Below are 24,500 nucleotides of genomic sequence, written 5' to 3'. Positions count from 1 at the left end.
CCTCCTCCAGTGTTGCTATAGGATTTACTGTGATAGAAGGATGGCTACCGTTTCCCTCTCTCCCTCATTATTCTTGTTTGTCTGCTACTTTATTTCCTTTCTCAGCTTTTCTCATCGACACTTCCTCTTATTGCCACATCTTCTTGCTGATTATCGCCTGTCTCGTCATTTCACTTGTTAGATTCCCTCCTGTCTGTCTCCCTCATTATCCCTCCCCCTTTTTTGTCTCACAGCCGTCTCCTCTTTCCCCCGTTTTCCAGTAGCATTGCTCATCTCACACTGGTGCTCTCGCTCATCCTATCTCTGTCATTTCCCACCTTTGTTGTTTACCAATTTTATCTCCTCTGACTCTCTTTCCACAATCACTGCCATATGTCCTTATTAATGTCTCTTAATGCTCAGCTCAACGTACCATTCAATCAGTGGAGATCCTGCCGTGTAACACCTCATCCTGCTTTAAAATTCCCATTCTACTTATCCATTTTTGTTCCAGTCTTTTTCCCCTATCCTCCTCTTGCCCACCCATTTCTTCCATCCATTTGTGCGTAATCTGGTGCTGCAGCATAAACCCCAAACCTGGCTTATATAATCTGATAAGAGTCCGCACACACATGCATACTTACACAAACACACACACACAAGCTGTCCAGACACGTTGCATGCATGACTGTAGGCTAGTACAGAATGCAATGTGTACGTGTGACGATGTGTTCACAAGTGCATGCATTAGCAGTCGTGAAATCTTGCAAGTGTCTGCTTCACTGGACCTGGTGGCTTGTATGTTTTCATGTTCATGTGTGTGTGGGAGTGTGTATGTGCAGTCAGGATTGTCATGGCCGGTGATTTCCTGATTGGATTTAGGAAGGGATGACCATCATTCGAAAAGGAGAGGTACACAGGAGGACAATAAAATAAAATAGAACACGAGTTGACGACATGCATTCCTAAATACTCTAATCCAGGCTTTCTCTCTGTGTATTACTCCCTTCACTGCACATATACATGCTTTGTTCAGATGCTTGCATTACGTGGAAAATCGATTTTTTTTGGGGGGGCTTATCTGTATGTTCATTGAAGTTTGGTTTGGCCTCCTCTCCCAGCTACTCAGTCCTCAGTGTTACCACGTTCAAAAGGGCATTTGTGTCAGCGTGAACGTGAAAATAAAGCTGTTGTTGTCTTTCATCTTTCTCACTGAAAATAATGGGCTCTTTTGTAAATCCATTTCAGAGATGGAGTGTTTTCACTGCCTCTCTGAGTTGCTCCTGTAAAGCGAGGAAAGGGCAGCGCGGGGGTTTTATCATACAGGAAAGCACTGAGCTAATGAAAGACGTGGTTCCATTTAACTTTATTAGTTTCACCACAGCTCTGTCACTGCCATTTGCCGAACACAAACAAATGAAACACAGTCGTGCTATCCATCTGCTCGGCCATCAAACTGTACTTCTTCTTGGCATCGCTCGCACACCCGGACACACACACGCGCCGCGGCACACCTCTTTTTGCATCCGTTCAAAGAAGCAGTCATTTCTTATCACTGCGGGGGTATTTACTTTTGAAATTAAAGAAACGGAGGACAGAGAGATCAGGCCTCAACTCTAAACATAGTTAGGTGTTTAGCCAAAGAACTTGCAGACTCTTAGTTAGAGGAAAACAGTGAAGAAGCAGTGGAGCTATGATGAAAATAAAATCTTGGTGGAACAGAAGGTAAAAGAAACGAGATGAGAGGTTTTGGGAAAGCATCTGAGGATTTAATTAGTTCAGTAAATTAAAGAAATTAGACTAATTATATTTCAATTATATGCTAGTCTGCACTTATAGCAAATCTTTAGCAACATTCTGTAATTAATAGTTAATCTTCAAAAGTAGATTTTGTTATTATTTTTTAAATAAGATGCTTCAGACTGAACCAGTCGTTCCTAGCTATTTTGGCTTATGTCCTCTCCCAAGACACAGTGTAAAGCACTTTGTGGAACCAGTTAGATTTAAGCTGCTATGGAATCAATGTACGGCACCTTTAGATCTACTATACTGTCTATAAACAGTACACATAATACTGATAAACTGCAGTCGTGTGAGCACTAACCATGTGACACTGGTCTTTCTGGATGTCATGTTCTCATCTCAACTCGTCACATACCGACACTACGTGACAAATCGCCTGTATGTTGTATCTGATAGGGTTATGGTTATGGTTGGTGCTGGAATGGAAGGGTGGAGCGTGTGTTGCAGGCACAAGCGGCATTCTGTTGGATTCAATTGAGAATCCGGAGTGGATCATAAGGACGCCGAAGGGTACCTTTCGTGTTACTATGAGACACCTACGATGTGACAAATCGTCGGTATGTTACACACTGGGAATGAGAATGATCTGGACAGCAACCATCGGGCAGTCACCGGTCGTAAGGGAAAAAATGTGCATTCCCAGACTGGTTGGTGAGCGGTTGCTGGAGGTCACTGGGTAAAATCAGTCGTATTCATTCACTCATCTTCACTAAGCCAAGGATGTAATAGAGGTTACGTCTAAGTCAGCGTTCTCGCACATGTACAGTTAATGTGAAATAACCTCCCTAGTGTTTTTCCGTCTCCCTCTGCTCTGTGGCATATGTGCAGCCCCCTCAGTTCTGTCTGTGCTATCAATAAGCAATTACTGTTATAGAGGGTGAATAACACTACATGAATCAAATGCAACATTGACTTGTAATACACAGACACAGTTCCCCCCCACATGTTGCATGCTCCAGGTCCAACAGTTTTTCTTGCATAAACACTGTATCGCTGGGAGAAAAGCTAGCATCATCGAGACCAACAAAAACAGTAAAGTTCTACTTATAAATCCATTCAACTGTATTAATAATCAAATAATTTCAGATAAATAGAATTCAAAATATTTGAAAAAATCTCCTTTGGCAAAGATGAAGTATTCCCAGCACTCGTGCCATTTTTGGAGCACTGCATGCACTGTATGTACTTAAAGTTCAATCTCCTCCAGTGTGTCAAGACGGTGATCCTTCAACTTGATTTTCATTTCCAGTTAGTGCGCCAGCCTGTGAGAGAACATTTTTCGTGTGGCCAAAAAACCTGTATTCACCGTGCTCTGAGATGGCACACTGCCATGCACCGCAGTTCATATCATCAACTCCAAGTTGCATTACACCAGAATACTGCACTGACAGGTTCACCTGGCGGACGAATGGACAATTAATGTTTAAGCAGAACGACTCACCTGGCTCGCTCCCTCTTCAACTGAATTGGCTGAAGCTCTGAACATCAGAGACGATCCTCCACATGAGACCTGAGTCAGTTTGAAAGAGAAGTTGATGTTTGCTCTCCGTGCAACTTTGAGGTCAGTGATGAAATCGTGCATCGCTTGGTGTAAGTGGCCAGAATGGGATCTAAAAATAGCAGCCGCACTGGAAGTTGTGTGGACATGCCTGAAAAGATGACCTTGAATGTGAAAAGGGCCAAATTTTAACTGGGTGAGATTTTCACCGGCTCCCAGAACTTTTTGGTCACATTTCACATTTTGCCACATAGATAGACATGAATTTAGAAATTAATTTAATACCAATGTCCTTATCAATACTGATTATAGGCTGGACCGCAAATGGTGTAAAACAGAGGCCTAGAGGCATTAACATCAGCATCAAAGCAAGTGTTACATTATCCCTGAGTCTAAACAAATACAGATAAGAACAAAGAATTCCATATGATACAAATATGCAAAATTTGACTAAATGCACGACTGCTCCAAGCCTTTATTTCTTTTACTGTTTGTAGTACCACTTGGAAGTCACACAGACTAAATGCCTCCGCTTCTGCAAAAGGCTGTGACATAAAAATGGAGAGAAGCTTTGAGTGGAGGTGTAAAGGCACGCAGGGCGAGCGCAGCGCAGACACTCAAAGACCGAGGTTCCCCCAGGACCTCGCGTTTAAGTCCGCTTGTACTTTAGAGAGATACAGAGTGTTGCTATGTATAGGTGTGATGATTTTTATTTGTAAACTCCACGTGAGCGCATGTGTGTGTGTCATCAAGGCCCGGCAGCAGAGGTTAAAAAAGAGACACAGAAGTAAAGGCTCTGTATAGACGTGTGCGAGAGTAAGTCGCTGCAGCAAAAACTAAATCCATGAGCAAAGGAAAAAGTGCGCATGGAAGCGCGGAAGTTTAAATGTTCACGCTCAGCATTCATACTAACTTATTTATGCATGATATGTGTGTGTATGCGTGTGTGTGCGTGCACGTGTTGAGGATGAGATGGGGAGAGGGGAGGTGGGGGTTAGCATGCGAGCTCCCTCGGGCTTTTTGCTATCCTCTCTGTGTGTGACATTAGCAAGGGATGGAAGTCTGAGCACTGTGCTGCCAGTACCTCTCAACATCACACACACACACACACACACAGAGGCAAAAACAAACAAACAGAGGCTGGCAGATACTGGATATGAACATCTGCAATATGACTTGCGCTTGGGGAGAGAAGAGTGTGTGTGTGTGTGTGTGTGTGTGTGTGTGTGTGTGTGTGTGTGTGTGTGTGTGTGTGTGTGTGTGTGTGTGTGTGTTTGGGAGCGTGAACAAACCACATCCGTGACTTCCCATCCATAGAAAAGCGAAGGAAGATTATGCTGATTGTGAGTTGCATAACACTGTACTTGTAAATGGCATTATGATACTGCATACATTACACTACATGGATTATCTGAAGCCACATTTTGGTATTCCTGTACGCCTCACAAGAAACGCATTGCAAGGAGTGCGGGCTTTGTCTGCTATATAACACAAAACAGATTAAGATCTGCTTTGTTTTACACAGCGAAGAAATATAGGGGTGTCTTTTCTCGAGAAAATGGAGAATTCCTGGAATTACCAGGACTTCAGGATATCAGGTCTATTTGTTTTATAAACTGCTCTGACAGTGTTGATGTGAAGCCACACAGAAAAGGTTAAAAGGACAGACAAAGACAGAACAGAAGGCGTGAGGAGGGGGGCGGAGGGGCAATTTGATATTGCTGCGTTGGTGTTAATGTTGCACCAGCACCATGATTGCAACTGACCAGTTTATTTGATGTAACGTGATAGCTTGGTGAAAAACAGGACAAAGGACAAGTTCGCCTTCAGAATGTTCTGAAAAGCTAACATGTGACCACTGCTATTGTTGTGAAAATGCATAAAATGCGATCTATTTTAACCCAAAGTATAATCTTATCCCACAGCTAGCAGACTAGTTCTGTTGTCGAGATCTCGTCTAACCATGAGCGAAAACTGAGAAATTCGAAAAAAGAAGAAGAAAAAATATGCATCATTTACATCTGTTTTATTGACCACTTATCCAATTCAGGGTGCTTGGGGGGCTAGAGCTGCTGCAGTCTGGGAACCTTGCGAATCACAGTCATTCAGACCTGTGGCTAATTTGAATCCGAAACTCAACCAAACACACATAGGAAGAAGGCGCAAAGTCACAATAGAAAGGGCCCCTGAGTCAACCTAGTATGAAAAAAATGAATCAACATTGCCTTTCGGTTTTGTGGCATGGTGGTGCAGTGGTTCGCACTGGCACCTCGAGGCAAGAAGGTTCTGGATTCAAATTCAGGTTGGGGCCTTTCCGTGTGGACTGTGCATGTTCCCCCTGTCCCTGTGTGTCCAAAAGCATGCTTTCACACACACACGCGCACACACACACACACACACACACCCTGCAATTGGATAAGCAGAAGAAAATGGATGAATGACCTTTTGGTTTCACATACGACACAAACCCAATCTCCTGGAAAAAATTCTCTTTTGGGGCCATCTAAGACAGTAATTTCACATACAAGAATGACAAAGCAGATAAGAAAGACATTAAGACAGGACACACAGAGAAAATTAAAGTGGAAAAGTAACATAAGGGTAGACAGGAAATGCAAGAAAAAACAGGGCAGGAAACCAACAGAAAGTAAACCTGTGTTGAAAAAAGGGAGGTTTATCAGTGGTAAACATATAGACGTTCACCCACTTCAGGATTTTATCCATTCCTCTTTTAAAAGAGCGTACACTTCTTTCTTCAACCATCCAGTGCAAACCTGTCCATTCAGAAAAACTGTAACCTTTTCCATAACCTGCAGCCACCATTTCCAAACACCAAGCCGGGTACATTTGGCTCTCTAAAGCTCTCAAATGGCTAAAATGGAGAGGCTACATAGTCCCACCAACTGCCAGGTTTGGCAGGGTTGTAGGTCAGATTTTTTAGATCAGGTTCACCATCATCAGTGTCGCTGACTCTTTGTTATAAAGCGGGTGTTTAATTTCTGATCAGATTTAGATGGTGGAAGTAAATACTGTTTGAGTTTTTTCAAGTGTCACCCAGGGCTGGTGAGTGAAATTTACTGTAGTTCAAAAATTCTTCAAAGCATTCTTTATAAGCAGAGCCCAAGGTTGTTCATTTTCACTTGTGGAGCAGCCAGCAACTGAAGTTGATTGAGTTTGTTTTTCCATACACAAATTCCACAAACTGGCCTAGGGCTTAAGCGATTTAAAAGGTCATTGTATTCTTCATCTGTGCCCATTTTCACAGTTGGCTGGATAAGTCTGCAATTGTCCATTTCACATCTTTCCTCCCATTCATGATATTAAAAGAACAGCTTGCACTGATTCTGGCCTCAGAGAGTAGCGAGGAAAGGACACAAGCAGGGTTGCGTCTGTTTTTCACCCTCTCCTCTGTCCCTTCTTCTATCTTCCAGAAATCGTAACTGCTTTAGTCAGTTTTCTTCACTTAGCACCGTTTTATTCTGCCAAGCACCAAGCCATCCCTAAAATGTAATTTAAAGCAACAACAGCACTGCAGACGACCATAAGCAAAATATCCGGGACGGTCTGCCCTGTGAATCACCGCATGAGGATCAAGCACACGCAGAGCAAGACACAGACAGCCACAGACATAGAGAAAGACACATTCAAAGACACAGTCACTACCTCTCACACACTGTGGTGAGTCCAAGTGTGCGTATCATATGCTGAGGTTACTCAGAAAACAAACGGCTCTCCTCCACCTCGGTGTTTTCTATTCTTAGCAGCAGCAGGGGGAGCCTCTCTGCATATCAATGCTCGGCTCATCTTTAAACATAATCTGGTGGGATGATAATTGTAATCAGAGCACTATCGAATGTGTCTGTCTGCAAAAGAGTTTTTTTGGTTTTTCTGCAACAACTTTTGTTACATACGTGCACATTTTTAGATTTTGTGGAAAAGCCTGTCATTGTTTGCCAGATGATGATGATGGTTATTTTATTAGAAACAGACCCAAGGACTTAAGGACATAGAGATGACTGAGAGCAGCAGAACTCATGTGGGATTTTAACTAATCCACCAAGATCAATGAGACAAGGAGTCCTGGCAAGTGCACCTCCCTCCATGGTTAATTTGGCACAGGAATATTCTACCAGCAGCTTCAGTTACCAAGTTGAATGAAGAAGTATCTGCCAAACTGATGAGCAATGAAACACACTCGAGTTACATTTACCATCATCCTGTTATTCCTACTTATGACCACAGAGGCCAAGCTGAACAATCCAGCCACACTCGGAGGCATTAATTTGTTGGGGTGCCTTCGGTCTTCCTCCCTTACATCAGTTGGGCTTCAGTCACCTCCAGAGCAAAACTTGCGCTTTAAACGTGTCGGTTTGGAGCAGTAAGGCACAACTCTTACTTTGAAGGCGAACGTTCTCCGTTTCAAAGTTTGCATCACACCTTTCTCAAGTTACATTACCCTTAAGGAGTAGTTAGGGAGTGTTTGCAAACAAGTGGGTATCATCCATGCTAACTACAGGTGAGTGCTGCAGTCTGCTAGTGACCAAAGGAATCACATAGACATGTGACCAATTTCACCTAGTAACACAGCAACCATTCACTAACTTCATTATACATTTTCCCTAGTGAACAGAGGTAATGATGGGAATCACTAGGCCATTTCCTTGGAATTGTTCGTCTGCCTGTCTATTAATCCCGCTTATTAGTTCTTCCTTTTGCGACCCAATCAGCTGATTTCAATTCGTGTGTCGTCAGAGGAAAATGCCGGAATGGATACTGCTTTTATTTGTATTGCACCAAAAGACAGAGCTTGATGATAATGTGGAAACTACATCCAGGACAGACAACATGCTAACGCTAAACTAGCCAGACAGCATGCTACGCTAGCCAAGAACCCAGAGTGAAAGTGAATGAATGCCAACCCCAGCACAGCAGCCATAGCTTGAATTTCATCAGATAACAAACAGATGAACAGTCGTGCTTTCAGTCTCTGTTGCCATTCACTCATCTTTCTAAAGTATAATCAATGTGGTGGCATTTGCTTTAAAATCTCATTGTGCTGGTTTTCAATTTCGCTTTGTGCTTTCGGCTTCGTGTAATACTAATAGAAAGATCATATGTATGTCTGTAACGTCCCGGTCATTAAGACAGGGATTTGTGTTGGTGTGAGGGGCTGTAGCCTGTAGGTTTATATAGTTAAATGGTAATTAAGAGACAGCATGTTTCAGATCATTTCACAGAGGAACATGAAAGTAATGTAACAAGCAGTATAACAAATTAAGGAACGTTAAGCAGTAATGTACTGTATTACTTCTGTTCTGTGTAATACATTACTTTTTTTCAGTAACGACCCCAAAACTGCTCACAACAAAGATGGGAAATATTTCCAGCATGGTAAATGGTAAATGGCCTGTATTTATATAGCGCTTTACTAGTCCCTAAGGACCCCAAAGCACTTTACATATCCAGTCATCCACCCACACATTCACACACTGGTGATGGCAAGCTACGTTGTAGCCACAGCCACAGCCACCCTGGGGCGCACTGACAGAGGCGAGGCTGCCGGACACTGGCGCCACCGGGCCCTCTGACCACCACCAGTAGGCAACGGGTGAAGTGTCTTGCCCAAGGACACAACGACCGAGACTGTCCAAGCCGGGGCTCGAACCGGCAACCTTCCGATTACAAGGCGACCTCCCAACTCTTGAGCCACGACCGCCCCGTAATGCACAAACATTTGACCCACACCATCCAATTAATTTGCACCAATGTGAATTCTCTGATATGCTGCTTAGGGATCGTGGGAACTGTCAAAGCAGAGCCAATAAGAATTGATAAGAGAACTGATAAGGAATCAAATTGACAAGTGATATCGATAATGGAATACGAATTGCTAAATTCTTATCAAGCCTGTATAACTGAGGGCTTGTTTACCTGGATATGTCTATTTAGCACGCGACCTTGAATTTGGATAAGCTGTAAGAGCATGGATGGATGTGTATTTAGTAACGACCTCTTGAAATGGCTGTGTTGAAGAATTGAATCCTAGTAAATCACTGAATACCGGGGAAAGCAAAACAAGTTATTTCCATGCTTTCAAAAAACAATTCATGCAGATTTATCCATTTCCTTGTGGCTTGCACAAGGAGACGTTGAGTTGAGCGTGCTGCCTGCAGCTCACAGTGGCTGCTTCTTCTGGTTTCATTACTACCTTTAGTATTTCAAGCTAATTTGCCAGACAATGCCAAAAAGTCTGTTTTTTTATGACTAGCCAATGATGGTAAGCACTCAACTCACTGACACTGAATTTTTTGCGTGACAGTTCCAAAATAAAAGCCAACTAATGGCTCACCAGCTTAAATGCTTTTAATATGACGCTGCAACAGCAACAAGTGTTTGGTTTGTGTTATCCTGTAATATAATTTGTAGAAAAAAATCAAATAATGGTCAGTTGGACACATTTCAGCTATATAAATATCAGAGTGCTTTCATCAATTGGCCATAGGCTGAGTCACCACTGTGTTACCTCATTTTTAAAACTGCCTCTTTAAACCCATACACCCCTTGCTCCACCCTTTTACTTAACAGCAGTACATAGAGAGTATTGCATAATAGATTGTTTTACAGTTGGTTAATGAGCACTTTTTTGCCACTTACTTGTGGAGATAAGCAAAAAGGAGCAAGACATAAATAAACTAACTCAAAAATGCAGAAAACAATTATGTCTTATAAAGATATTAGATTTTAAAGCAACACTCCTTTTTCTAGCCTGACATACCTACTTTTGTCTAAACTGATGTTTTATGACTGTCATAGTTCCAATAATCATTCCTCGTGGCTTTTTAGTATGAGTTTCCATATCAATTTGGATAAATACAAAGAGTTCCAGCACTGAATATACAAATAGGTGATTTTACTAATTGTTGATTAATGTTGAGCAGAACTATAACATCCTGACATCTGGATATTTGGAATCCTGACATGCGTTTGCCAGTCAAGTGAAAATGTGGACCAGGCAAACTGCTGCATGCACTCAATGCTTCAGGCTACTAGTTCATAATTTGTAGTTTCCCTCTGAAGGATTAATTGAAGTATACAGGAGTAAGGGCTAAATCAGTTTGCCATGCAAGTGAGATCACTGTTGAGACACCTCAAACTGCTGTCCAGCTTGGAAATCACACCATTTGGCCATAAACTGAGACTTTGAGAGCAATTTGAAAGTGAGTGGAATGAGTGATGTGAGGGCCCTGGCAACCTAGCTGAACCTGTGAGGGATATCAGGATGTTATTAAATCTGCAACCGTCCTTTTTATAGGATTTTTAAACTCAGAGGTGTTTAAATCAGACTATATCTGGAACCTGTATTGCAATTAGTTGACTGTGTCAATGATTACTGAAATTTAAAACAGGATTTAGCCTTCTTTGACACTTTGCCATGATGCAACGCTTTATTTTTAATTTCATCTGTGCTTTAGTCACAATATGTTGAACGCGTTTTCACTCTCTCTCATTGCGTTATGATTTAGATCGTGCTGTAATGTCTAATTTCACAGCTCAAATTGCCAAATGCCCATACTGACTGTTAAGCTTTGAGTTTGATATTATAAAGTTCACTCCTTGGTCTTAACTCACAGTGCGTTTTCCTCCGGTCGAGCAAACACTGAGGTGCCATTATGTGATGTGGCACTGGGCGCCACCCATGGGTACTGGCCACTTTCCATGAATGTCAAACACTGTGTCAAATAAAAGGATAGGCCAATGGCTTCGTGTCGCAGCGAGAGAAGAGATGAACCACTCGATATATCACTGTCCTCTCATTCTATTGTGTTAGTGTACTTAATTAATCAACCTGTAGGCAGGAGGCCGTGCTTTAAACCTCGAGGGGCGACTCACTGTTCAGTTGCAGAGAGATTAAAATGCCTCATGAAATTATCTAGATTCAAACAGCAGCCAATACAAATGATGGAGATGGAGTGAACTTTTAAGATTTTGGATAAAGCCGCTGTCCATACACAAGATAAACACAATTAAAACAATGAGGGCGAATAGCTTAGAAAGCCTGGGGATGAGAGCTGAAAGTTTAATGATCCCTCTTGGGAAGAGGTGGCATTTTACAATATAATTAATCCAATACACATAGTTTCAAATATTTCAATTTTAAATAAATATTAAAAATAATTGCGATGCAATTATATAGTATGCAAAGATTCCATACTAAAATCAACAATAACTTAATAATTGAAAAGACGATTACAATTAAATAAATTCTAATACATTTAAATGTGATATTGTACTATAGTTTTTTGTTGTTTCATGTTATATTTTATGATCCGCCCACATTTTAGTTAATCACATATTTTGCATTGCATACCCTTTAAGCTCACCAACCACCATGAAATTACCTTTTAGCTAGAGCATCTACAGTGGCAACACAATTTCAAATCAACCAGTTAGAGAGTAGCACGGTGGTAACTTATCAATCCTTTTGTTTGCCTTAATGGTATTTTTGCATTATATTACACACCAGGAGTTGTTGTATTAGTCAGTGCTAAAAAATAAACCACATTGTTGATGTTGTAACTAAAATAATTCACTTCATCAATGCAAGGGCACTGAATCACAAATAGACTCCAGATGGTAACATCTCAGATGCAGAGGAAGATGGGTCCTGCATTTACTTTTGATGTCACTGCACTAATGAATCAACTAAATACAAACTGCAAGGCCTACTTGCACACCCTGGTAAAGGCTTTCATGACAAATTTGCAGTTTCTTCCATGCAAAAGACAGTTGGAGAGCAGCATTAATAGTTAAATTGAAAGAAGCCATACCATAAGTACAATATGCTACTAGCATAGCCCTTCAAGTCAGAATCTCTCTCAAAGAGGAGAACTTCCCACACATAAGGTGATATGCTCAGGTCACAGGATTAAATTTGGTTGTGACGTCCTGAGGCTGGGTTTGTGTTTCTCATGGAATTTGTTAACCACTACACAACAAAGCTGCTTTTTTAGCAATACATTTAATTTTCTTTTTCTTTTAGCTTATCCAGTTTCACGACTTCATGCCATCTGCTCATCCACAATTCACAAGAATCGCTACTAGAGCACTGGTCATAAACCTACAAATAATTATCACCTAATTAGTCTTCACCCAAATGTTACTCAAAGTCAATGTAAAGATCACATTTGTCATTTTACAGATGATAAGCTATGAACTGTGAGAGATCATAAGTTAGTTGAGCTATTATCTCAGTGTTGTTCTAGTCCCCATTGATGAGCACAATAACTCACAGGACTGTTAATGTTTAAGTTCAAATCACTATTTAATAATAATGTGCGCAATCATTTTAATTAGATTCATGCAACTATGCCGTGTATTCTATGTGATACAATCTGTTTTAGATCCCGTGTTAATATTACGTCCAACTACTGTTTGCTTTTAATAATCACATCAGGGCAGCCAAACTAGAATTCTGGTACAGTTATCATAAAATGGAACGCAACTACTTTGGCATGATATATTAACCCTGTTGGGTTTAAGTTATCATCATTATGCTTTGGAGGCAAGCATAAAGTACTTTTTTGGAAAAATTTTAAAAAGACATGAAAGCATAGGGTTAGAGTCATCACTGAAGATGACTTTGTCACGAGAGAGTTGAGTGTATATCGCTTATCCATTATGTTATATATATATGGGGGATTTTTTCACACCCACGTTAAACACATTATTTTCTAACTTGTCGTCTTAATTATTTTATTTAACTTTTTTCCCCCTAAGATTATTATGTTAAAGTATGTTGCTTTTTGAGTTTGGCTTTAATGTCTTTACTTGCATCAGTTCATTGCTAGTTATATCACACCAGTTGCTGTATTACACTTTTACATATTCAAACTTGATGATCTATAAAGGCTTTGACCAGTATGGACAAATATAATAAACAATCAGTCAGTGCCATCAGGAAATATTTTAGCCCTTGAAGTTATAACAAACAACTGATTAGTGATCGCAACATTAGGCCAAACAGAAATTTGGCTACATGTAGCCTACCACTCAAACAATAAATCAATTCAACAATTCATCAATTAAAAGAACATGAAAATGTATCTTCTAGCTTAATAGAAGTTCCTGCTCCTTTATGCTCCTGCCAACATGAATAGGTCTTCTTTTTTATATTTCACAGTATTGTCAATATAATCTTCTTCTGGTACACAACTCAAAACAAGGTTTTGAAAGCTGGCACTACTAACCGTGTGTAACAAACACCCACACACAGGAGAAAAAAGGATTATGACCACAGGGTGTTTCCTGTCCCTTCCAGCTACTGGACAGATGCATTATGCTTAAAGTAACAGGTTCCCTATGCTCAGTAACCACTAACAACACAAGAAACCAGAGACCGGTGCCAGTGAAACACATAATCAGATTAACATGGACAAGAATAGAGGCCAAGATGTGGGTTACCACCCTCTGCTGTGGGGAAGTGAGTGTGTTGTTTAAGTCATTAATGGATTAGCTGAGGATACCGTCACAGGAAAAGACGACAGACAGGCAGGGAAAGTCCTGGATATTTCTGGCATGCAAACACCCTTAGCTAGTAGGCACCCTCCATTATGTGCATACACAATAAACACACAGACCTAGAAACAAAATATAAATGTGGGAACTTGACCAAATCATTGTCAATATTGACATTTCTAGGATTAGGCGCTACATAAATAATGAATAAATGCATGTGTTTTTCCTTCCAAGCACCAGGTTTCTCTGCACTTGCAGTTATTCACAGTCACTGCTCACACAAGCAGCCAAAATCATACTGTTGCTGCTTTTGGATTAGTTGAGAGCCAAGATATAAAGCAAAAGAATGTATTATCATTTTTTAAGGTAAAAAAAAACTCTTGCTGACCTCAAAATGTGGATATATTTCCCTTCCAGGAACCATCAGACTTATTTTGACCCTTTATTAATTCAGAAAAACAGCTTTGTTTGTCTGAATTGTACAAAATCGCTACCTTGTAGACGTGGCTGGATAGCAACACCTGTGTAAAAGCTGCTTAACACAAAGAGTTACTCTTGCTTATATGCTGGGGATGGATTAAGATATGCAGATAAATTTATAGCCTACATTTCCTTAGACAGCTTGGCTCCTTGAATTATTGAGAGGGCAACATATCTTTGGGTAAATTATTTATCATTGTTGAAAAAGTTCTCATCAGTAGCCTCATCATGTACCCCGCAGCCCAGCCATCATCATTAACTCTCCACCGTCATCATGCTCTATAAACCATCAACGTCATCATCCTCATCTCCATTATTTTGTTGCCAACTCTTCAACTGTTATAAAATCACCTCCACACCAATGTGTAACATCTATAAGCAGCAGCATCCATTTATGTTGGGACTGCCATCATTAAAAGTGTCACATATCAATCAGCTTTGGTATCATCACAACTCCTTCCATAAATACGTTCATCGCCATCATCGTCACCACCACCAGAATCAACAAATCGTCACAATAATCAGCTCCTCTAAAGAAATGCAGGAACCTGAATGGTATTCACCCAACTTTTACATTTCGATTATCATCAGCCTTATTTCAAACTCACAGGATTTTCCTTTCATATGCGAAGCTACAGGCCGCTATTGTGCTGCTATTTCACCCCTTACAAATCTATTACTCTTGCGCGCCCTGACCCGGTGCACAGTCCCCTAGTACCCAGGTGTGTACCTAACCCTAACCATAATCTTACGTCCCCGCACCTTCTTTTCTTGCGCAATCCCCAACCCGGCTCAGCAAAGGTTATAGGTCTTGGTAAATTTTACTCCATCGTTCGCTCTCCAGCTGAGAGAACAGCCGGCGTGGATCAAGATCCTTTTATCATACGACACAGGCTACGCTGGTTCTCACAGGAGACTGCGCGCAGGACAGATGCTTAATTGGAACGGCACTTGAATGCGTCTCTCGCGCAGGGCAGGACTCCGCGGTGTCGCAACACACCTGAGAGACCTCCCTGGTCATGCGGGGCACTCCGGTGTCTTTCAGTTTCAACGTCTATCTCTTCCGCCTCATCGAAACACTTTCTCGCTCCTTATTTACGCACACATGAACCAAATTCTGCACCACGCAGCGCCCGCTGCTAGGGTCTAGACAAACTGTCAAAGTGAATGCACCTCACATGCCGGCACACTTCTTAAACACGGTGACTGTCTCCTGTCACACACACACATACACACACACGGCTCGCGTAAGAGCAACAAAACAGTTTTAACAATGCACATAAATTCATTATAAGAGCAACAGTGGCGCGATATTTGTGTCCTCTCACCGGTTTGGTACTCTGGAAAAAGCCCAGGTCGCGATCCGTTCATTGATTCACTGGCTGGTGCCTCTATCTGTTCATCCCTGCCCTCCGCTCGTTTCCTTATCCACCAGCTGAATAAACGTCTCTCCTCCTCTCAAGCGGCGGCGGCGGTGACAGAGCACGCGCACTTCACCCGCTGGCTCGCTTGCGCGCTCTTGCGCCCTCCCCTGTATCTCCCTCGCTCTCTCTCGCTCTCTGTCTGTCTTTCTGAGTGTGTGTATGTGCGCGCGCGCGCGTCTGCCTCTCTCTCGCGGGAAAGGAGGAAGATGCTCCTTTCCCGAGAGAGAGATGGAAGAGAAAAAGAGAGAGATTGGGCTGAGGAAAGGATGAGCTGATGTGAGCAGGAGTGCAGGGATAAGACACAGAGCAAGACAGTGTGTGTGTGTGTGTGTGTGTGTGTGTGTGTGTGTGTGTGGAACAGGCACAGAATGAATGGAAACCAAAGGAGCGTGTAGCCCAAGCAGCACTGCACTGATAAACACAGATCAGTGAAAAAGACAGAGAAGAGAAGAGAAGAGAAGAGAAGAGAAGAGAAGAGAAGAGAAGAGAAGAGAAGAGAAGAGAAGAGAAGAGAAGAGAAGAGAAGAGAAGAGAAGAGAAGAGAAGAGAAGAGAATGGTCAAGCTGAGAGGCAGCAGAGATAAGAAGAAGATAAAGATGAATTGAAAAAAGGCCAGCCTGCTCAAGTTCAAGGCTCCTACCAGTAGCTATTTACTGTACACAGTGAATCTATTGATTATTTCTTCCATATTAGTAGTTTAATAAATTGCACTTAAGGACCCCAACTTCCAATAAATTAGATTTACATCAACCAACAGTAAACTCATCTCTAAATCAGAGAAAATGTAACCATAACCATTCGCTTTAAAAATTGCCAAAATGAGGCTCCATTTGTCTATAAATTAAAGCAATGCAGCATGAGCTACTCTGTCCCCTAACCAATGACCTTTTGTTGTAAGGGATATGAAAACTTGCGTTACTAAAGAACAAGTGACAAATTAATTACGAATGTTTTGAAGTATCAGGAACCATGACCCGGATAACGCCCTTTCTAGAACTTAAAAAACCATTAGTTACTCCCTTTGGGTTGCCACATCAAGTAATGAAACATCATGCTGAGCAGTTGTTTGTCATCACTGCAGGTTGTCTTCCCCATTACTCAATGGTGCTGCAGGAAAGATCTGTTTTTATGACTGTTGATGATATGATTGTAAAGTGGGCCAGTTATGATATTTCCTCTCACTTCCATTCATCAGTTAGCCAACAAACACATAAAATATTCATATTTAAAAGAAGAAGATCAATAATAATCAATAATTACGTACTAGCAACGTTGTCAAGACATTGTTGAACTGCTCATTTTTTGCACTAAAGTCTTGGTTTTACTGGGAACAAATAAGCATCTTATTTGTGCTGGAATTTATTCAGAGGCCGGTTGAGTACTCTCTGCATTGCTGCACCTCTTTACAGAGGAAGAGGAATGGAAGGATAGCCTCCAAAGAGATGAGATGAGGACGTGACAGGCCAAGAGATGAATGAGGGGAGAGAAGGGCAGAGAGGGATGCAGGAGCTGTGTGGGATGGGTGCAGTGAAGATGGGACAAGTGGCGAGGGTGAAGAAGAGGAGTGCAAGAGTCAGTGTAAGTAATGAGAAAGCGGAGAGGAGTAGTTTAACATGATCTGTCTTTTCGACACAGTTGATCAGAGGTCTGTCTCAGCGTGAAGCATGGCCTTTACACCGCAAGCTAATTCACACCCGGAGGGAACATCACAAACACACACGAACAGCTCCGGCCCAGCTCTTTATACGCAGAGAGAACACGACTTCACACACACACACAAATGTAACCGCATATTCATAGTTGGACATGAGGTCACACACGCAGCATCGTTTCTATCACATCTACTGCGGTAAGTCCACAAATTAATGGCACAGAGGGCTCTGTGAACAGTGCATGTAATATTAAAGGGCTCTTCTAATGAACACGGTGGTCTGTGTCTGAAAATAGGAAAACGTTCCCTGTCAGAATAATTACTAGAGCAAAAATAACACATTCCCTTTTATCACCTCTCTTTTTGTTTGTCATCTCGGTGCTTTCAAATGTTTCCCCAAATCAAGTTTAAAACGAGCCAAATATAGGCCATAAATTCATGGTTTCAACTACATCTTTTTAAGAGACTTTAAGCTGAATAAGACCTCTCCAACGTGAGCTCGTAGGTCATTTGTGCGAGTGGAACCTGATCAGTCGAGCTAAAACACTTTAACACCGTGAAAGGCTGCACTTTTATACAAGTGCATGTTGTGCCTAGACTGCATCAAACAGCAAGTGAAAAGTAAACACTGATGAAAAGTGAAATTTAAAAGTGGTCTCAAAGGAGAGTTAAACTCTTATCCTGGTCAGTCAGCTGTGCCCTTGCCTCCTTTCCAAAGCCTCCTACCTTCTAATGTGGAGTTTTAGTTGGAAATACTCCTGTAAGTTGTAGCTATAGGAACAATTGACTGCTGTGATCATTCATCTTTTATTTAAAGATCTTGCTGAAAAGATCAATTCATTGATTTGTGGTGCGGCCAAAGCAGGAAATCAGGTGGTGTTTCTACAGAGCAGCAAAGCCCACAACGGGAGGGGACTGGGGTGGACAGATAGGTCAACAAAACACTGGCATTCACAGGGGTGTTGTACTGTTAGTTTCCTATTTGAGAAAGAAAATCTGTGTTTATTTTATTAAAGGATAACTACAACATTTTCTTAACCATGTGCTTATTTTATATAACAGTGAAAAAACAGTTCTTAGAAAGTCTTTTTATAGAGCAGAGGGACTGGCACAATGTTTTCTTTCTTGAATGCGAGACAGATAAAAATAACAAAATTCTTAAAAAGCATGTCATTTAAAAAGGATGAAATAAATGTGCCTTTAAGTGGAGCAGTGTTTTTTAAGGCTTAAAAAGTCAACTAAGGTCAGTATGAGAAGAAAAGGGGAACTACTAAAAGTATTGAAACATTTTATTATAAAAGTCATTTCATAAAGGAACGTAATATTCAGATTCATATAATGCTTTTCATTTTTTCCCAGCTGTTGTGCTGCTTGCTCTCTCAGCACAGCATCAAAATATTACAGACCCGGCACCAATTAAACTTCGCCCATCTCCTCGTGGTGTGCTTTTGCCTGCTTCTGCTAGTATATTGCCAAACAAACCACAATGATATCTTCTAAGAAAACTGCATTTCCACTCAGTTTCTATGGCAATGAGAGAATAAGCAGAACCCCCTTATCTCACTACTATAAAACAGCTGAAAATGATGACGGTACCACAGGGCAGAGGGGGTCTTTGAAAGCAGCAATGTGAACAGCCTCAGCCTGGAGGATAATCATTTCTTTCCATTAAATATTATGTTGTTCTTTTAGCGTGAGAATCCTGAAACTGTAGCACGCTGGTTAAACGTCTGTTAGCTATACACAGAACTGAGTCTTTCTTATGTTGTCAACAAGTTCTAGATTAGTCAAAGACACATTAAGTATAAATAGCAAAAAGTATTTGTATGTGGATTAGTCTAGTCTGTTTTTCCTTGTATAAGAATGGTTTCTTTTCACCCTTCCACTGAGACTATTTCTGAAGAAGTAGATGGATCAAGATGCATCTTTCAGGTCCTGTGTCAGGACTTTGCTGAAGTTTACTTTTTATTTCATAAGGACATGACTTTCAGATACTGTCTGTTGCTGATATTTTTAGACCCGTCACCTTTTTCTTTGCCCTCCACTTGTCCAGTTTCCCCGAATTTTTTGCACACACTGCACATCATGCCAAATATGCCATTTGCAGCTAATTTGGGATTTGCCTTGTTGGTGTGAAAATACCTCTGAAAATGGTAAAAACTAACAACGAGTGAAAAAGAAGCCAATGCCAAAATTTAAAAAGGCCTTCAGAACTACTCAAGACTATCCAACTTCTTCCACTTATCCTTATCAGGATCCCGGGGGAGGCGGGGCTGGCTACAGCTACTGTAGGGCGAAAGGCGGGATACACTCTGGACAGATCTCCTATCTGACACAGAGTGATAGGCAGCCATTCATACTCACAACTATGGGCACCAACCTAACCTTAACTTAGCCCCACAAACTGTACATGTTTGGACTGTGGGAGGAAGCCGATGTACCCAGGAAGAATCCACGCAAACACGGGGAGGACATGGAAATTCCACGTGGAAGAAGACCACTGTTTTTAAAAAAATCCAAGAAAGTCTAGCTCCAAAATAGAAAGAACTCAGGTGTGACTCAAAACCTTTGCACAGTACTGTATATAATATTACTATAGCATAATGTTGCTCTTGACCTCTGCATTAGGTTATTTTTCTAGGCAAATGTTCCTTTTACCTCTAATTTAGGCAAATAAGTTATGTTAATAATCTTTCTCAACCATTTGCTTACATGTCCCTTAGAAATATTAACTCAGCAACACCATGGTTTAATTTGCTGAGGACACGCTAATCTGTATTTGATGCCTATAAGTCAGTGTCCAGCAGTGTTCCAGCCATCTACACACATATATTAATATATATATTTAAATATATATATACATTGAGGTATCAAAAGCAGAAAAGTAGAAAATTAAGATTTGCTTTGTTACCACAGCCACAGACTGTGGCACTTGCACTGAATTTTTCAAAGGTGATAGCACTTAACAACCCAAGCTTTGGACTCCCTGAATGAACAGTGCATGCTGTAGTCTGTCGTGTGTTTAACAGACTTTGGCAGACAATCAGTTGGCACGGCTCTAAAGGCAATAAAAAAAACCGAAGCTAGTTCTTCTTCACACTGATTTGCTATTCCCTATTCCCATCCCCTTTGCAGCTGATATAAACTGCTCTACACTGGCTGCATACCAATACAGTGCAACTGCTACAAGACTGTATTAAGATATTTAACAAGTGTTTCTTATTCTGCATTCTTTTGTTCTGTTATGTCTTTATAGGATTATCTTGTAAATTACAGCAGCGGCTCTCAAACCTTCTCAAGCTATCAATTGCATTTATTAAACTTTGACTTTAGATAAGTTAAGTAGCTTTAATTTGTATTTTTCGTCTGGTTATCCATGCCCAGTGGCTCAATCCTCCACTAGCGGAGCCCACTCCACAGTCTGACAATCACTGAATTACAGTGACCACTAAACTAACAGATGAGCAGAAAACTCAGAAAGCTCCAGCGTGGAAATGTGATAAAAGAAAGAGTTTGACATTTTGAGAAACCTTACAGTGAGGGTTGTTAGCTTAGCATAGCACACAGACTAGACGCTAAAGGCAACACTTAAGCAGGGACTATACTTTTCGCATCCATGAGTCCGCTAAGATTACTTTACAATGCAACAATCTGAGGTTAGGGTTAGTACAGCCACACTATCTAACAGAGACTAGTCTGATAACACCTCTCATCTTTGAGCCTTTGCTGAAAACATTTCTTTCTTAAATTGCTTCAAAGGTGCAACACATAAAATGCTGCAGAGGCCAGAGAAAGTCAGCCTTAGAAAGTTAGTTTTACTGTGTATTTACAAAATGTTACTACGAAATTATTGTACTCTTTTGAACTATCTGGCACACATGGGTTGGTGTTGGTGCACGTTTTGTCGATTCTGGTATTCTCTATACTCTACAGGAGCTGTAGGTTATTATATGACAATAAAGCTGCTTAAGTCTTGAGCCTGTAACATCAATTTCCTAATGGAAGAATACAACTATTTCACAATATGCATCTGCAGTCACATCACTTTCACTTCCTATAAGATGTTATATTAATACTTTTAAAGAAATTCCAAAAACAACCAGCAAACTTGTGTAAACAAGGCGCTGCCTGAAACACCCTAATGTAATTACTGAAGCTATGTTCAGTAATAAAGTCTACTAGAGGCCAAAGTCCCCAACTTTCATTATGCAATCCTCGTATCTCCCCATGAAGACCGCTCAGACCTTGGACATGATTACACAGTAGCCTGCTAATATGCCCCCACTCCGCTTTATCTCCAACTTTATAAAGCACCGTTGGCTCCTGACTATTCATGAGCTGCCTCAAACTCACTGTGTCAGACAACTGAAGCAATTGTAAGTCATGCTGAGTACAGTCCATAGGGGAGCTGTGAAACAGAACACAATGATGATGAGGAGGATTGTGAGAAAATGAGCCCTGATCCTTTGCGAGCAAATAAGTATCACAGCCACATTACACCCGGTCCCTCTCACGTCTGCTCAGAAACACTGGATAAAACTGTATCGTTTGCCTGTATATACCCACGGTCCTGTCTTGGCAAACCACATCCACAATCAGGAAAACATATGCTCCCACACGCACCAGTTGCTTCTTTTCTGTCCACTCCAGGTTGTTACAGAGCTAATGGCCTTACAAGTGCATCAAAGCATCTCTGGCTGTGGTGTTGTGGCTGTTGAGCTCATCGTCAGTTACAATAAAACTTGATTGGTAAGGGCTTATGTGGCTCAGGGAGCGGCTGTTATGTGCACAAACAGTTGATGCACTGTAGCATTCGTGTCCATCTGTTCAAACACACATGCACATACTCATACATATATACATGTATATATATACATTTTTTTTAAAGGCATAGATGATGGCAGCACTCAAACCCAGCTGACATATTCAGTTGCTGGGTTATTGGTTTGTGCTGAAAAGGCGCTGCATAATCAGGGGACAGAAACCAATCAGACCCGTGACCGAAAAGCAAAGCCCAGGCACAACTGTAGAAACCCCCTCCTCCCCAATCCCATGTATCCTGAGCTCATGTCAACACCATCCACCACCCCCGCAAACACATTTCTAATATTCTGCGCCCCTGCCGATCGTTGTTGTTCCATAATTGCTGCCCAAAAATGAAAGGAGAAGTTTATGCAAGTGATGCAAGTCATTTATGGAGAGTTCCACTTCGCAATGATGAGTGTAACTGCGAGAGTGTCCAGTACAACCGCAACATGCACACGTGCTGCTGTGCATATAAACTGTCAAGTTTGCGAGCCCGCGTCTATGACCGTGTGATACTTCTCTCTTATCCTTTACACACTATAGCATTTATTTCCTCTTACTTTACTTCTGCTGAGCATACACACACGGGAACACGCACACGTGTGCCACACACCTACTCGTGCGCACCTGAACGCCCTCCCTCTCTCTCTCTCTTGTGTCTCACACACGCACTCACGTGGTTCACTACAACCTGGAGTGTTGCAGGGAAAATGGTCCGAGTGCAATTCATCACTTCTCCTCTGTTTCATCTCTCCTCGAGCCATAGTGACCTTTCACTGTGATTCATATCACCACACACAAGCTCACAGTCGCACATATATAGGCGCAGATACACACTTTTTCCTCACATGTTATGCCAGCGTGCAGTTTCGAGCTGTGCGGTTTAAAATGTAAAGCTGAGTTGATGAAACGTTCAGTAGCCAGCGGCGACTGGACTAAGTTCTACAGTAGCTGAGCGGAGCATTGTGATGACCTAAGGATGAAAAATACATTGAGTTATAGGCAAATGGGTTCCAATTCCATTTCCTTTAATGATGTCCATCTATCACAGCCTTTATTTGATTATTTTTATGCAGATTTGTATTGTTATGGTAATGTTACAGCTACTCATCCCATTTCTGTTCTGCTGACTGCGCCGTCCTGGTGCCAGCAGCGAGTGTAAGTTCTCATTAGAATTCAATAGTTTGTTAATGTAATTGTGTTTCCCGCTCTACAGTTTAGTTTTTTTAACAGCACTTCTCTCTAACTTTGCCAAATGAAAGTGCAATCGGAGAAAAGCAAAAGTGTTCATCGTGACACTGTGTGAACCTTTTTTTTTTCTTAACGTCAAACACAAGAAAACAACTCCAAAAGTGAAATTGCAGACACCCCCAAAAATGTTTTACTCGCCTCTCGAGTTTTACCTCATAAGGGCTCTTAAGATTTTGTTACCACCTGAGTGAATCCAACAAGCAGCTTGTTTCTATCAAACAGCATCAATTAAACACAAGCGATGGCGCCATCAGCGAGGAAGCTCCTGGTGAACTAGTTCAGCAACCCAGATACAAAGAGGGAAGGAAGGAAAGAGGGAGAACTGAAACTACATGAAAGAGAAGCGGAGAAAAGAAATCAGGGTGAGTCGAGGGTGAGACGGGAAGTAACGACAGATGAGGAGAAAAGAGGGGGAAACAGGCACAGAGGGGCAACAAGTGATGGACGCAGAAGGGCAGACTAATTGAAAACAAAAAAATAAGAGGCAAAAATGATGAGCTCGTGAGTGGGTGAAATGATGGAGAAGAGAATTAGTCAGTGAGGAAGATGAATCTACTAATGCAGATGCCGTGTACTCTCGTCTGGGCTGGAAATGTGTCTTGTTTTGCACCGTGTTTTTCCTCTCCACCCAATTTCCTGCCTTTCATCAGTGTCAGTAAGCAAATAAAATCTTTAAGGAGGATGGATTACCCCTTTTTCTGGAGGATGGCAAGAAAAACAGAGGCCCCAAGCACAGATACTGAAAAGTGTTGCCTGATACCTTGAAATAAATTGCTACGACCTGACACTTTTGATATGAAAGACAGCGGCAAATCAATATATGGCTGGCGGAATAAACACAACTGAGATACTGTTAAACTGTTTCAACCATCTTAGCTAACATACATAGTACAAACTTACAAATCCAGTGTGAATTAAAAGGTCTTCAGCCATGACCACCACGGTTAAAAGAGGTCATTTACCGCATTTTTCGACCATAAGGCGCACTGTCGATGAACGGGTCTGTTTTCATACATAAGGCGCACCGGATTATAAGGCGCAGTAAGCGAAACAAAACAGTCAGATAAGTCAGACTTTACTCAACTCATTCTTC

General features: G+C 41.4%; 1 protein-coding gene across 2 annotated transcripts in view; it reads right to left on the bottom strand.

Moving 5' to 3' along the window:
* The window catches only part of slc8a4b (solute carrier family 8 member 4b), a 124,155-nt gene extending 108,338 nt beyond the window's left edge, over positions 1 to 15,817 (bottom strand). For both annotated transcript variants that reach the window (XM_026161718.1, XM_026161721.1), the window contains exon 1: positions 15,604 to 15,817. The gene's annotated coding sequence lies outside the window, so the exon portion shown is untranslated. The remainder of the gene's footprint in view (positions 1 to 15,603) is intronic.
* Between the last annotated feature and the right edge of the window lie 8,683 nt (positions 15,818 to 24,500).

This window comes from Astatotilapia calliptera, chromosome 3, assembly GCF_900246225.1.
Source record: "Astatotilapia calliptera chromosome 3, fAstCal1.2, whole genome shotgun sequence".
In the NCBI taxonomy this organism is placed as follows: domain Eukaryota; kingdom Metazoa; phylum Chordata; class Actinopteri; order Cichliformes; family Cichlidae; genus Astatotilapia; species Astatotilapia calliptera.
Note: the sequence above shows the minus strand (reverse complement) of the source record. Positions and strands in the feature narration are given on the sequence as shown.